Here is an 11,623-nt window from a genome sequence, read left to right as displayed (position 1 = left end):
AAAAAGTCAAATTGAAGTTAGTGACCATTCTACCAAGATTCCTAGAGGCATAGTTGAGGATGTTCTTGTTCAAGTAGCCGATTTCTACTATCTAGTGGATTTCATTGTGATAGACACCGGGGAGGCCTTTGATAAAATTCTAATTTTTCTAGGTGACCTTTCCTCCTACCCAAAAGCTTTGATAAATTGTCACAATGGTGTAATGAAGATCAACTTTGGTATGATGTCCATGGACATAAATATCTTTCACCTTGCATAAAAGGTTATGATGGCCCTTGAAGGTGGAGAGGTGTACTTCCTTGATAGCATGATACAAGAAGTGCCCATTCGAAGATACAATTGAGAGTGCTCAATCTACAAAAAACCGTGATGAACTTGAGAACCGAACCAAAGAGGCGTTGCTAGCCATGTTCTTGGAATCTTTGTAAAAAATTTAGGATTTAAGTGAGCAGAATGGAATATTGATAGAGAGAGTATCATATCTTGAGAAGATGAACTCTACATTTCAAGATGAACAATGACTTATCGGAAAAATCGGTTACTAGAGAATCGGCTTAAAGAAGTTTTGGAAAAACAACAAAATCTAGAAACTGGAAATAAGTTTGGGAAGCAAAAAGTGGACCATATTAATAAGAAGCATTGACCTTTGTTGAAGCTTCTACACCATCGTTATGCGAGCGAGAGAAGTATGTGTGCGATCTACAATCCACCTTGGCATAGTCAAACATACATCCATTATCATTACTGTGGTGGTAAAGGGGACATCGGATACTATTGTCCTATTAGAAAGAAAGATTTTTGTCAATCTTCTACCACGAGGAACCCGCAAGGCCTATCACGTGATCATCGAGGACGAAATAGTTCAAGGTAGAGAAGCAACTTCATGACAATTTCCGAACTTATCAAGGAGTATTTTTGACAACCCACAAGGTGAGACCTTGATAAGAGCCCAAAGCGTAGTTTTAACCCCTGTAACAGTCATACTTTTAGACCAATTATGTGAGTAATAATTAAGAGTTAATCGCGATTCGTGTTTTTATGTATTCGAGGCTTCAAAGTCCATTATGTGTAGAAATGTGCCACTTTAGCGAGATAAAGGAGCAAAAGGTCGGTTGCTAAGGAGTTCTGTGATTAAAGGCCAAGATTCAAAAAGACAAAGCCTTTCTAAAGCCCGGTCAAAAGCTAAAAAGTCGATCGGCTTGTGGCAAAGACTCAAAAGCGGAGAACTTCAGAGGTCGTATCTTTGGACTCATACCTCAGAACTAGGCCTACCTTATGTCAAAATGACCGGCTTGGAAAGAGATTTCCAATGATCTAAGCCTTGATCTAATCAGAGGAGCAAAGTGGACGAAAAGTCTATTGGAAACCAACTTCACAATTTGAAGAGGCCTTTTTGGTTGAAAGAATTGGGTTCGGGCTTTGATTCTACGGCCCCAAAACATGGCTCAAGCCCATGCTTTATTTTTCTTTCCTTGGATGGAAACTTCTTTTCTTTATTTTCTGAAGCAATTAACTAACTTTTTGTTTACACAGTGTTTTTCTTCTTCTTTCTTTCCTCATTCTATTCTCAGACTTATTCTAAATCAAGGTGGGTTGAATTTTTTTTATTTTGTTTTGTTTTTTGTAACAGGGTAAAGGAATTGTGGTTTTATGGAAGGCTAAAGAAAGGCTCAGAGGGCTTACTAGCGAAAATAATTCATAGGTTTGAATTTCTTGCTATATCGATCCAAAGAGGGGCCTAAATTCTCGCTTAGGATATGGCATAGTGATCAAGCAAGTGGACGTGTGATATATCTATCCTGATTTTACTTCTCCTTGTGTCATTTCTCAAATGTTTCGGCCATATAAAGGCTTTTTAGGCTATATTCTCACGTGGATTTGTAGAATAAGTACTTTCTAGCCTAGATTTCAGAAACTTCATCGCTAACAATCATGATATACTCATGTAATATATTTATGATAGATGCAAAGATTATTATCTATATATTAACCTAAGTTTCTAACAATTATTCGATCGATGCAAAGCTACATTGAGACTTCTAGATTGTTAAAAGCATGGAGAAAGAAACAATACCAATATTCCTAAGTGTATAGCATAACTTATTTATTTATATTTTTGAATTTTTGAAATTTTAACTAGAAAACAAATGCATATTATACATATCTATATCCTAACAAATGCCTTAATTACACGTGTTTCTATCCCCCACCCCAAAAAAAGCATGCTTTGGCCTCAAAGCAATTAAATAAAGAGGGTAGGAAAAATACCATTGAAGCGCGTGAAATTCAGGAACATCTGTAACACAAGGTTAGAACGTACTAATATAGGAAATAAAAACTGACACAACTCTATACAAGTTCTACCCATTATGGGGTTAACAAGAATGAAATTGCTTGGGACATAAGCGCACACTAACTAGAATGAAACTTACCTTTATCCCCCTCGTGATTTACTCGTCATCTTCCTCATTCTCTTCTTCCATAAAAGAAGTGGGTTCCTTCACTGCCATGCCATGATAATTTGCCGTGCTTCCGCCATTTATCATCTACTATTGCTAACCTATTAAGAGCCACTTTGGTCCGACGGGGTGTAGGGTGCAACTGGATGAGGTCAGATCCTCCACCCTTGCCAAGTCATTGCACGGAAAAGATCGAATAATACTATTGGTGGGTCGTGATGCTGTCGAATCGTAATCCAATCCGCGGAAGCCGCAAAAAAAACAGAAAGAAACATAGCATAATACGAAAACTAGAACGGGCATAAGAAGGTACTTATGCCTCATGCTATGGGATCGAGCTAAACTAGACATCAAGGTTCGGGAAGGTCATGACACATACGCCCCGTGGCTAAAGCAAGGAAGACGCGCAAGTGGCATCATTCACGAAGAAAAAAAACGCCATTCCCCTAAAATGTTTAGCATGATCCAAAACATAACAGGTTCCTATGTTCATGGACCCAAGCTACCAAAGCGGCGTTATATTCCCTTGGTCCTCAATCACGAAAAATGCCCGCGCCATACGACTCATGCAAAACTTCGTAAGTGTAGACATACATATTATCGACCCAATAGCACCATGGGTCTTGTATTTTAGCCGGGCATAGCAAGTCCAAGAACAAATGCTAGCAAGAACCCGGTAATTTCCATTGGTTCATTATCAATGTTGATGGAGAACACTTGTTCTCCATCCGGTCTTTCAAAGAAAATGCAGTTATCGTAAAAATAAGATGCTAGTGTTGGAGAATAAAGTGCATCCGGTCTTACCATAAAGCGGCTCCTGCCCAGCGAATGTGATAAACCCAGCGAAACCAAGCACCATAAGTAGTGCTTTGGAACAAATCTTCGAAAGATGCTCCGATATCAATGTTGGAGATGTCATCTCAAAATTATGCTTTGGAATAGCTGCGAATGATCCGGATACTACGCCGCTAAAACTGGAAATTTCGGTCCACGAAGTCGTGGCGTGAGTGCACTCGATAGAAGCTTGGCCGCTTTGAAGAAATTGAAATTTCCGGTGTTTGGCGCCGGTCGCTTCCAGCTTGAAGCGCGGCGTGCCTCGACAAAACTCATATAAAATATACTGAGCGAAAGCGCCCTCAGAGGTAGAAGCGCCGGAGTTTCGGAGTTCTGAAAACTTCGGAAAATGAGCCGAAACGAGGGAATTGCGAGTGAAAGGTGAGTGATGGAGTTTAGGTGTAGTGTGAGTTGTGAGGATAGACTGTATCAAGTTTATATAGGTTTAAAATTGCTAAAATGGATCGAAGTTGCCAAAACTAATTCTGGCAGTTTTAAATCCTAAAATTTCCAAACCAAAACGGAAACAACTCATTTCCTTGATTCTAATTCAAACCCAAATTATCTTTTAGGTTGATTTTATGATATAGAATGTACCTATTTAATCTAGATTTCATCCTACCATGATACTTATTCATATATATGCCTAAACAGCCATATTTTCACCTTGACTCCATAATAATAAATTCTAACACGAGGGTTATATAAAAATCATATTGGAATAGATAAAACCACCCCCAAACAAATTGGGAAGGTGGGGTCAATATTAAACAACCACGCATAATGAAAATAACCCATTATATTAACAATAATTCATGCGGAGTACATTTCACTACAAAATTCAACTTACGGAAAGAAACTTACATAAAAATAAATGACAGTAATGAAACTACAAATAAAACATAAAACATCAAACTATACTATCCCTAGCTACTCCAGAACTGGTAGCGGAGGGCACATGGTCCGGAGACCGCTCCCGAGCTCCTGATGGACCAAAGACCATTAAATCTTTGGGCGACGGGCGCTCGTGTCGAGGGGGTATCCTCGGGAAAGGAGAGAGTCCCCGTGAGGTGGGAATCGATGGTCGATCTCGTCCCGAACCGGGCTTCCTGCCACGGCCCCTCATCTGCTCCCACCTCTCGCCCTCCTCTCGGTACGGAGCTCGGAAGTTATGATGCATCGTTGTTCTGCCGAGTCCGGAGGTCTTCACAAATAGTGTTGAGCGAACGCATGCCACGATGGATCACAGCCATGCGTTCTGTATCTGACCAGCACCTCTCCAAGGCATCCGCGTCAAAACACGTCAAGTCCTCCTCATCCTCCGAGGCATCCTGATTTCCCCCGCCTCCTCTTCATTCTCAGCTCCACCATCCTCTTCTTCTTCTTCTCTATCCTCAGCCAATCTCCAAACCCCTTGGACACACTCCTTATAGATGCGAGGGTTACGGTGGAGGGTGATGTATGTCCGATCAGTCGCCTGAGCTGCTCTCAACTTCAGCATGATCTTTGTTATCAACATAGGGAGAGGGCAACAGACCTCCCTACCCCTAATCATGCTCAATAAAACTCTAAGATGCAGAAGTCATACTTCCGCTCTGGAGTATCCATAAGATGTAGGCGATTCGGGCCGATGTCGCCGACCTTCCCTTTCCTAGATCGTTCAGACCGATCCATCAGGTAGAAAAGCGGTGGTTAGTCCTAAGGAAGTTCATTTAACACAATGCGATCTCGCATTGTAGTCCCCCTCAATAACTGTCTCGTGCATCAATGGCTCTACCCCATTATGTTGGGACTCCTGCAGGGTGACATCCGGATGGATTCTGAAGAATGCTTAGAATCTCAACCCAACAACCCGTCCACTTCCTTCCGCCTCTTTGCCCGCAACTACAAAAATCCTCGTCCCTTCCAATTCCCTCAGATCGTAGAACCGTCCGGACTAAGTCCTCGTGGTAATAGGCTTCGAAAGTACCACAAGCTACTCGATCTCGACCGATCATCTCGTCACCGTAAAATGGTGCGAAGTGGTCGGCGATAAAAGCTTGCTCGGTAAAATTCGGGCGGTTGAGCCATTGGAAGTTGGAATGTAGTGGGGGTTTAAATGTGATGTGGTGGTGGGATTTTAATAGACCGTTGAAGCAACCCGGGTGGTGGTGGTGGAGTGGTGGCGCAGCACCAAAATTTTGAATTTCCGGTGGTTTTAGTGATGGAAATCGTGGTGGTTGTGGTGGGAAGCTTTTAGGTTAGATTAGAAATCGATTTGAATTGGGGCGTGGGTTAATTTTTCGTTTTTCTTTTTATTTTGATTTTGTTTTTAGGTTTTTGGAGCTTGGGCGTTAATGGCGGATGGAGAAGAAGATCGAACCTGTTGGTTATGGTAAAGCCGGCGTGTCGCTACTGTCGGTGGCCGGGTTGGGCCCAAGCCAAAATCGAAATTTGTGATTTTTTTTTCGATTTTTTAGCGAAACTTCAAATCAAAATTGCCGCCGTTATCGGTCCGATTTTTGAGAATGAGATATGGAAATGATCAGGAGAGAATTTCCAATCCAATGATCCATAAAACACTCTATTCCGACCGTGGATGACATACAAGATAGTGGAAAATGCCTCGAAGTGCGTGCATGACTTACGTTATGCGAACAATTGAACTCTAAATTCATGGATTATGTCAACCCGAATCATAATACAATAAAACGGCCTAAGCAACTCTAATGGGACATAAATATTTAGTACGGAAACACAAACACCCCACCCCCAAACAAATTTTTACAACGAAGCTTAGAAAATTTGTTTTTAGCAGTGGGTCTTTTAAAATCAGATTCCCGAGACTTCCTAGGTTACTATGCTTATTCTTTAATATATATATATATATATATATATATATATATATATATATTTATAAAATAAAAAAATAAAAAATAAACAATAAAGACATAATTCACCTCATAGAGAAACATGACTCAAAAAAAATCGAGAAAACATACAAGAGTGGAAAAAACGAATTATGTTTAAACGTGGACTTAGGATCCGGTATTTACAATACCACACACTCCATAGGGAGGGCCGGTTACCTTAATGGTGCACTCACCAATATATAGAAATGAAAGGAAATGCACCAAACACAAAAGTTGAGTCGTTTATAGTCAGATACTCGAGACTTTATCTAGACGTATGTATGAACATGCAGTTTATCGTATATCAACAACCAAAATAATTGTGGATCATTCCAAAAATAAATATCACAGAAAACATATCCAAATACAATCAAGCACCAAGATTTCCTATGACTCAACCTAGTGAAATGAAAACGAAGTCGGATAACCCTATTATGTAACCTATCATGCACCTTATTTTTCATTTTTGAATGAGTGGGTGTTCTAGTAAATAAGTGTGGAAAAGTGAATGGTTGTGGAGAATATGGTGGATATGGATAAGTTGTAAAAGACAGCCCCGTAAACAATGAGGATGTGGTTTTAGCACAAAACCCGATTCATTGTGTGTGTAAACTGCTCAATTCTGAAAATGAAGGTGTCAAATGGTTTGTCCTTCCGGCGTAGTTGTTTACTAGGTGGATTTAAAAAATTATGTAGCACCGGGAGAAACAAAAGGATCGAGTGCAAACTCGAGATTCCTTTGAAAGGGTGGAAGGAGGGGAATCGAGGTGGATGTTGTGCAAAAGTAGTTCTTGATAGGGCGATTCATCACCTTCTCGAAGAAACTCATCAATTGCTCATCTAGATTGGTCATATCCTCATTACTATGATAGTCATCTACATCTTTGAGAAAGTCATCTATCTCATCCTCATCCGTAATATGTGTATCGACTAGTGTAGGGATGGAAATGTTGGATCTAAACTTCCAAAGGAAAGAACTTTGGGCATATGATTATCGAGGAACGTGTTGTTGTTGAAATAATCTCGAAAATGACGCCTCGATCATGCTAACCTCTCCATCCATAGGCGAATCGGGTAATGTGTGTCTTTGTTTTAAAACATTGACTTCAACAGCAAGATGGCCAAAAGACATAGACATTGAACCATCGCAGCAATTAATGAGCGCATTGGCGCGGTTGCGAGAAAAGGTCAGCCCTAAGATGATCGGGACAGAGTCATTAATCCGACTTACGTATCGAGGATGACAAAATCAGTCGGATAGTAAAAATCCTGAATTTTTACGAGAACATTTTCGACGACACCCTTACTATACTTAATAGACCGATCGAGCTAATTGCAACGTCATTCTAGTGGGTTGCATCTCGTCTAGACCTATTTGTCTATACAAATAAAAGCGGGGTAAGTTTACACTAGCCCCCAAGTCTAATAACGCGGTCGTCCGTATATAGGATCTCCTAAGGTGCATTGTCTGATGGGGCTAACCCCTTGTACTTAACAATTCCATTATGTTGAGATAGAGTTGGGAATTGTTACATTAAAAAAGGCTCTTTTTGGTATATTGGTCTTACGCCTAGTAGTACACAATTCCTTAAGAAACTTAGCATGGTGTGGTAGCTTTTTATAGCTTGAGGAAGGGAAGGTTTATAGTTAGATTCTTAAAACATCCCTAATCTCCTCGTAATTTGTATCCCTAGTTAACATGGCTAATTTTTGTGGAAACGGTGGTTTTACTTATATTTAGCAATGGTGTTACCAGGTGTTTAACCGTGGCTTCCTGTTTCTTAGGTTTTGTTGTAACTGGTACCTCTACAGTGGTAGGCTCTTCAGTTTCTATTTCAGTATCTAGTAATATAGCAGGTGTAGGGGCTACTGGTGGGGTAACTATAGGCATAGTTACTTTGTTATCAACCACTCTGCCAGAACGGAGAGTGGTGATGGCCTTTAGCTCACCTACATTTTCATATTCACTACTAGTATTATCGGTTACCTCAAAGGCTGTATTTGTTGTTTTAGGATTAGGTATTTCGTGACCTGGCAACACACCTTTGGGTTGGGCTTTATCTTAAAAGCCAACCGCTTTTGGTTAAATTATTAACTGATTGTCGAAAGGGTGGTTAGATTGAGCCATGGTTTGGAAAAGTTTTTGCCTCACTTGTATGAAGGTGTCAAGACGATCCGTTGTGTAAGGTGTAGTAGTCCGGGGTGGTGGACTGGAACTATTTCCACGTGAATTATTTATGGGTGGATTTTGGTAGTTATTATTTACCGAACGATACCTCTACTAGCATTATAATTATTATAACTACTTTGACCTTGTGCTTGACCTTGTCGAGGTTGCACTTGGTTGTTATAATTATTAAAATTCCCACGACCACTGTCCTTGTCGTAGTGGGGCTTGGTTAAAGCCGCGTGCGTAGGCCTAACATATTGGTTATTGTACCCTTGAGGTGTGGCGTTTTGGTTATTTCTCCAACCCGAAGTTGGGATTTTGTCTCCAAGGGGCGTTAGGTTCACTATTAATGGAACAAACCTGTTCATAGGCTATAGGGCGTGGGAGTCGGGATGCTCGGGGCTCAACCGAAACTACATGGATTTGAATTTACATTCATGATGGGGATTGGCTTTTGTCTGTAAATGGCCTCTACCTTTTTGTGAGGGATTCAATTAGAGTTTTAAGCTCAAGATCTGATTTAACCTCAAACATACCGGGTGGTAGCCTTAATCTGTTGAAGAAGAACTAGCGGGCCGGGAGTAATCGTCACTACCCCCGGTTGTTATTTAAACTTAGTTTGGTCCTCTAAAAATTTATAAGCCTCCCAAGCTCCTTTGCTTAAGAAACTACCCCCATTCATTATGTCAAGGACTTCTTTATGGTGGTGTAGAAGTCCTTTGAAAAGGCCGCGAACTAACGTGTCTTTAAGCTAAGTTATGATGTGGACACTCTATAAGGAGATCGGTGAAACAATTCCAAGCCTCTGAAAATGTTTCATGAGGATTTTGTCGAAAGAAATAGATCTTGGAAAACATCTCATCCGTCTTTAGGAGTGGGTAAAAATGTTCCATAAACAGCTGAACAAGTTTAGCCCACGAGTCCACAAAATTGGGCTTTAGGCGTTAACCAAGGCCGCCCTTATCGGGCTAAGGTGAAAGGGAATACCCTTAATTTAATTTGTTCCGTACCAACCGTAGGATGGTGGAATGTTGTTAGGACTTGTTCAATCCTACGCGTGTGCGATAAGGTTTTTCATGGTCTAATCCATGAAAAGCGGGTAACAAATTAAAATATTTGGAGGATTCGAAAATCCCACTGGTCTGCTAGAACGATGCAAGATTTGGGGCTATCGCCAAGGCTTTGTAGAAGTTAGAGAGAGGCCTCTCTCTTCGTCGGGCATTGTGTCGGGTGATGTGTGTGAAATAGTAGCTAGAGGTGTAGTGGGTGGTATACTAGATAGACTTGTTTGTTGGCGTTGTTTTGTAATTACGTTCGTGTTTTTGTTCGCCGGACCTTAATCTCATACAAGGCTAAAACCAAACTTAGCTAAACACATCAACACTCCAAATAATTCGATATACTAGTATAAACCTCTAACGGGATAGCGAGGTGTGTAAGAAAGGAATACCTGATTGCGTCCTTGCTTCGCTTTATGAATAGCATCTTGTTTACGCTTGTTCAATGTATATAGCGAGGTTAGAACACCTGAAAAATATGAAAGATCAAAGTTCGAATCAAAACCGCTGGCCGAAATCCAAAAATTTTGTTAAAGAAGGCGGTCGCGCCGCATAAGAAGCGGATCGGCTCGATTGTATCTTAGAATTCCAGAGTTTAAGGTGGTCCACATGGGGGGGGCGGCTCGAGGGCCGATGAATTAGGGGTGGTCGGGTCAAAGGAAAGCCTTGTATTCGGTGTAATTTTGGCCCGAAGTTTTTCGACTCTGAAATGGACAACCACGATGAATCAAACATGGGTGGGTGGGTGAAATGGGACTTTAAGAACGATTACTAACACTACTCACGAAAACAATAATGAAAGTGAAACTAAGATGGCGGTGAAGCCATTTGATAATAGTAAAACGATAGTTTTACCTCTGAAATAAAGCGATGAACTCTAAACACAAGTAAAACTAAACTTAAACTTATGGGTCTATGTTTTATCAAAGATTCTACTCTCAAGTCTATGAGATATAGTGGAGTAGAGTGATTCGTTCCACTCCTAGTCCTTCCATGATTTGTGTTCTCACGTGTTAAGTACTCTACTTAAAGTCTAATGAGAGATTTACTTAAAAAAGGCAACTAGACTACGATGCAACTACCCACGAAATGCAACTAGTCGATGATGGGAATAACTAAGGGAATGCTTCGTTGATTCGATGATAAGGAGTTAGAGGGGAATTGATTCCACCTTAACTTCGACTTAATCCCATTAACTACAAATCGTCAAGTAATCCGAATTGAACTGCTTCGCAAACAATTGGTTCTTCCTAATCCCTAATTACACATGGCATTTCTACCAATTAATAACTAGCATGTGAACGATTAAACCCATTCTCATGGTGAACTAAACGTTTCTAGAGTGGAAAAGAAATTACGACGAATCTACGTTAATCGGAATCAAGCTTTCATCAAGGCTTCTCAACCCCCTCAAATGGAGGTTTAGCCGAGAATCATTACATAATCATTTCGATTAAATTAACACTAAACATAATATAAAGAATTGAAATTTACTTAATTAAACAATAATGAAATCTAATTTAATGACTAAAATGCAATAAGGACAGAAATTGAAATTGGATCTAAAAATGGAAATGACAAAAATTGAAGTTGATAGAAATACTACTTTATTGACCTAATCAAAATGAAGAACAAGATTCAAAGATTTAATCTAATACAATAATTGAAATGGAACTAAACTTAATTAATCTACATGAAAACTAGATCTAGAATTCCTTAATGGAGGCTACTAATCTAATCTATTTCTAGGTCTAACTATCTACCATTAACAAAGAATTAAGCTTTTGTTTTATACATTCAGATCAAAAATCGTGCATGGGCTTGGAGCCATGTTTTGGGCGAGAATCAGGCCCAAAACCCAATTCTTTCAGTCCAAAAAGGCCTCTTCAGTTGCAGTTGGCTTCAATAGACTTTTCATCTACTTCTGCTCCTCTGATTGGATCAAGACTTAGACCATTGGAAAGCTCTTTCCGATTCGGTCGTTTTGACATAAGGTAGGCCCCATTCCGAGGTCTGAGTCCAAAGATATGGCCTTTGGAAGTTCTCACGACTTTGTGTCTTTGTTTTACGCCCGTCGACTTTTCAGCTTTTGGCCGGGCTTTTGGAAAAACTTTGTCTTCTAGAAACTTGGCCTTTAATCACGGAACTCCTTAGTAACCCGACCTCTTCTACTTCTTTATCTCGCTAAAGTGGCACATTTCTACACATAAT

General features: G+C 40.2%; 1 non-coding gene across 1 annotated transcript; it reads left to right on the top strand.

The window, feature by feature from the left end:
* Positions 1–9,107: 9,107 nt before the first annotated feature.
* On the top strand, positions 9,108–9,211 carry LOC147497531 (small nucleolar RNA R71). Its single transcript, XR_015197304.1, has one exon. It is a non-coding gene; the product is annotated as a small nucleolar RNA R71 (small nucleolar RNA).
* The last annotated feature ends 2,412 nt before the right edge of the window (positions 9,212–11,623 follow it).

Source organism: Coptis chinensis, chromosome 5, assembly GCF_015680905.1.
Source record: "Coptis chinensis isolate HL-2020 chromosome 5, ASM1568090v1, whole genome shotgun sequence".
Classification (NCBI taxonomy): Eukaryota; Viridiplantae; Streptophyta; class Magnoliopsida; order Ranunculales; family Ranunculaceae; genus Coptis; species Coptis chinensis.
The sequence above is the reverse complement of the archived record's forward strand: the minus strand, read 5'-3'. Positions and strand labels throughout refer to the sequence as shown.